At 33.3% G+C, this 4,846-nt stretch overlaps 1 pseudogene; it reads right to left on the reverse strand.

Moving 5' to 3' along the window:
• Positions 1-2,146: 2,146 nt before the first annotated feature.
• LOC111472527 lies at positions 2,147-3,498 on the reverse strand (annotated as a pseudogene).
• Positions 3,499-4,846: the final 1,348 nt, after the last annotated feature.

Genomic DNA, 4,846 nt, shown 5'->3' on the forward strand with positions numbered 1-4,846 from the left:
AAGGGTTATGTAACTAAAAAAAAGTAAAAATGAAAAATGAAATAGTTAAGGCTTTGAGAGAGAGGAAGACAGAAGAAAGAAAGAAAAAATATATATATATATATATATCCACTCCAACAAGTGGCTTAGAGACTTAGAGTTGGAAATTGGCTAAGTTCCTTCCCAAGAACTTGTTAGAGATTTTATCTTTCAATTATTTTTCTTTAGATATATGTTTTTGTTGGTAATTAGTTATGTAATTTTAATATATTCATATAAGTCAGATTCCTAATTACACTAAACATATGTTTTTTTTTTTTTTTTGTTTTCAAAACACTACAAGTTTAGTGAACCAACTGAGTTGAAAAATTTTTTATAGAAAAAGTTATGAAAAAAAAAATATTCTAAGGCATAGATGACAAGCATGCGTTAGACTGTAGGGTGATGATCGCGAAAAGAGAAGGGTAGAGCGTCAGACATCTAGGAGAGACACAAGTTAAGAAGATCAAACTCGACATCCTGTGTCCGTCTCATATTGTGATTCGCACCCTATGCGTTTGACCGAAATTGATATTCGCATCGCATTTGCGCATGCGACCTCACTTGTGCATACCTAGGCAACCCTTCGTTTAACAATAACGTTGTTAAGAAGAGTTTCTAAATAAATGTTTTAATTTTTGAAATAATTACTTCATATATATATATATATAAGTATGATATATGAAAAGAAATATAAAATGTTTGAAAACATAAAAATATATCCACTCATTTTGTCGGAGGAAAAGGATATCTCTACTATATTAAAAAAAAAAAAAAAAGAATAAAATAAATAAATAAATGCAAAGCATTATCATAGAGTAAATAAAAAAAAGGAAGTATTTTTGTTTCCATCAATAAGTTATTAACATTATAAGCTTTGAGACTTAAACTTTGAATTTGCTACTTACTTGTATTAAAGATTTTTTAGAAATTTTTTTATTATGTAGTTGAATACAATATTGTTTCGAGACACATGCTTAATTTGAAGATTCTCAATCTAGGTACATCTCGTTTGATATAAATAATGACTATCAAATCTCATTTAGATATAATATCAATTCATTCATATATCTCATTTATATTTATAGGTTACATATCTATCATCTCCCACCTTAACAATATCCATGCATTAGACATTTTTCATGACCAAATTTGATTTGTTAATAAAAAATAAAATAATTAAGAATTATGAGAAAGCTGAATGTGGAGGGAAATTGTGTCGTGAAGAATATGAAGGGTGTATAATATTATTAAAAGATTGTAGACTTATTATTTATAATATTCTCATCAACTCTCCACTGATCCAATAAATATACGAAATTAATATTGGCAACTAAATAATGTTTTTCCACATTTTATCCCTTATAATTTGCTAAACACATGCCCACCTTAATTAAAATTTAAAATTATGTATATATATCTAATTTTGATCCAATTTGAATGCTAAGTTTCTATTCAAAAAAATGAAAAAAAAAAAAAAAAAAAACTAAAATAAGTGGTTTGGTTTTGGTCAAGATCCTTCTATTTGCTGGTACAAAATATAATTTACCAATTTTACTTCTAAATTTATCATTAATAATGTTGTAAGAAATTCATATTTATTTATTTATTTAAAAAAAATTAATAAATTTCTTCGGATTGAAAAACATTATAACTTAAAAAATTTAGATATTAAATTATGAATTTTTATGATGGATACATTCATGGAATCGTGTAAGAGAAAATTGTATGAGTTTTCATAAGATTTACTAAAATTAATGTTTTATAGTTACTTCTCGACTTTGTTGCATAATTAGCTTCATTCATGCAAATGCAAACTAATTCTATCTCAAAAAAATGTATAATATATAGTCACTCCAATTATAAAAGAAAAGAATAAATTTTGGTGTTCATTATTTTTATAAATTAATACAAGTATATTGAAATTTGATATTTAATTATAAAAATAATAAGATTAAATTTGTGAAGTAATCTTAAGTTTATGGAAAGTAAAACATTAATAAGTCTGTAGCTAAAAATTGTTTCAATCAATTTAATACTAATGTTGGTAACGAAAGTCTCAAAACATTGATGAACTAGTATATTAGATTACAGCGTGTCAAATGTATGGAAATCAATCGAATTATATTTAGATAGTGTTTCTTCCAACATAATTATATTGTCTACATTGGAGCAGCTTCAGGTAATAGAGCATCTCTGTCAATATCATTTCTCTGATCTCATGTTCATCAAGTGATTCGTCGATGTTGAGACTAAGGGGAACCTTATAGTAGAATTGAATTTCGTGTCATATAGCTCAGACATGTATGGATGTTGAAGTGCTTCATTAATGGTAATTCTCTTCCTTGGGTCAAACACAAACATCTTTTGTAGCGGGTCCAAAGGTAAAGGTTTAGCTTGGATATTGATCTGAAAATTGTACCCCTTTTGAGAAAGGCATAGCTTTGATAAATTTTATGGACTGTTATCAATAAACTCGATATCTGCTTCCTTTGGACTGCCTAGAACTTCGACAATTAACTCTAATTGGTTGAGGCAATCCATCCTAGGGAAGATAGGTATCCGACCCAAAATCTCAGCAAAGATGCATCCCACAGACCAGACATCAATGGAAGTCCCATAATTGTCACAAGATAGAAGAAGCTCTGGTGCACGATACCAGCGAGTAACAACGTACTCAGTCATGACTTGGTCTTGGCCTTTGCTCGTTCATGCTAACCCAAAATCACAAATCTTCAGATCACAATTAGCATTGACGAAGAGGTTCCCGGGCTTCAAGTCCCGGTGAAGAATGTTAGTTGAATGAAGATACTGCAAGCTAGAAAGCAACTGTAATACAGAATAACATTAGAATCAAAACTTAGAGCTGTAATACATTAAATTCATGTACAAAATTTTATGACATCAAATCCTTAGACCATTTCTCACACGTCCTCTCTTTTCCTTACAAGCGCACGTTATAACGAAAAACTAAAACATTTTCAAACAAAATAGAGAGATCGAATACAGAATCCATACCTAATCCATCAAACACTTGCAATGATTATTTGAAAGGGGCTCAGACGATCTGATAATCTGATCAAGATCAGTGTTCATGAGCTCGTAAACCAAATACACATCCTTAAAACTATTTCTATGCGCGGGCATCATCACATCCTTCAGAGCAATCACGTTCTCATGTCTTATGTGCCTCAAAAGCTTCATCTCCCTGAGTGTTCTCAATGCCTCGAAGCGATTCTCAAACACATTTTTAATCTTCTTGATAGCAACTTTCTCGTTGGTCTGTTGGTTGGTAGAAGAACAGACCACACCGTAAGATCCTTGTCCAATGGGCTTGATTGGTACATACTTAGTATCGATTTCAAACAGAGTTTGCCACATTGAGTAATAATGTTTCCCAACTGACTTAAATCCTTTTGGTTGCCATATTCCTTCAAATTTAACAACTATTTTATTAACTACAAATACAAAAAAAATCATTCAAAAACATAAAACAGTTTTTAGATTTTGATCTTATTTGGTGAAACTGTTTTGATTGAGAGAGGAAAAAGTGTGAGAATGATTTGTTCCCAAATGTGAAGGTTCTCTGGGTTTGATTGAGAAAGGAAAAAGCCTTGAGGGGAAGCCCGAAAGGGAAAGCCCAAAGAGGACAATATCTGCTGGCGGTGAATCTGGGTCATTACAAATGGTATCAGAGCGAGGTTAGTGTAGGTTATCTGATCTCTTGAAATTCTTAGTATGCTTTATGGTTGCAGTTTGGTCTGATCTTCCACATCAGAAACGATTTCTAGAGATTAGTAGTGAAAGAGTTTCTTTTGTGTCGTGAGTAGTCTGTGACAATGCAAGTCTTGTGTCGAAAGAGCGTCAGTAAGGATGCTGGGCCCCAAAGGAGGGTGGATTTGGTGGTGGTCCCACATCGATTGGAGGAAGGAAAGAGTGCGTTTTAAAGCCTTGAGGGGAAGCCCGGAAGGGGAAGCCCAAAAAGGACAATATCTGCTAGTAGTGGATCTGGGTCGTTACAAATGGTATAAGAGCGAGGTAGTGTAGATTTTCTGATCTCTTGGAATTCTTAGTATGCTCTGTGGTTGCAGCTTTGTCTGATCTTCCACATCAGGAACGATTTCTTGAGATTAGTAGTGAGTGAGTTTCTTTTGTGTCGTGAGTAGTCAATGACTCTGCAAGTCTTGTGTTGAAAGAGCTTGTTTGGTATTATTGAGGTATGACCAACACGATGGGTGATTTCCAAATCGTTGGAGGAATCAAGAAACTCAACAACAACTACAACGTGGGCAACATGTTTGATGTCCTATTGACAAGGACATGATCTTTGGGAGATCGTTGGCGGGTGCGAAACTACGTCAACAGAGGATGATTTTAACAGCGCCTTGCGCAAATGGATAATCAAAGCAGGCAAAGCAATGTTTGCCTTGAAGACCACAATTGGAGAAGAGATGTTAGAACATATTTGGGATGACAAGACACTGAAATAAGCATGGGACACGTTTGTGATGTTGTTCTTAAAGAAGAACAATACGAGGCTACAACTTCTGGAGAATCAGTTGTTGTCAATTTCACAACGTGACATGATGGTTGCTCCGTACTTCCACAAGATCAAGTCGATCTGTCGGGAGATTACTGAACTAGACCTGAAGTCTGCCATTGTAGAATCTCAAATGGGAGGCATCACATTGAAGGGTGAAGAAGAAGCACTCTACATAAGTGAAAGTCGGAGCAATAATAGACTGTCTACCAAACGTGGATACAATGGTGATAAAAGAAGAAGCCACCAAGGAATTGCACAACCTGAGAGAGCTCACAAGAACAACAA

Source organism: Cucurbita maxima, unplaced genomic scaffold, assembly GCF_002738345.1.
Source record: "Cucurbita maxima cultivar Rimu unplaced genomic scaffold, Cmax_1.0 Cma_Scf00077, whole genome shotgun sequence".
Classification (NCBI taxonomy): Eukaryota; Viridiplantae; Streptophyta; class Magnoliopsida; order Cucurbitales; family Cucurbitaceae; genus Cucurbita; species Cucurbita maxima.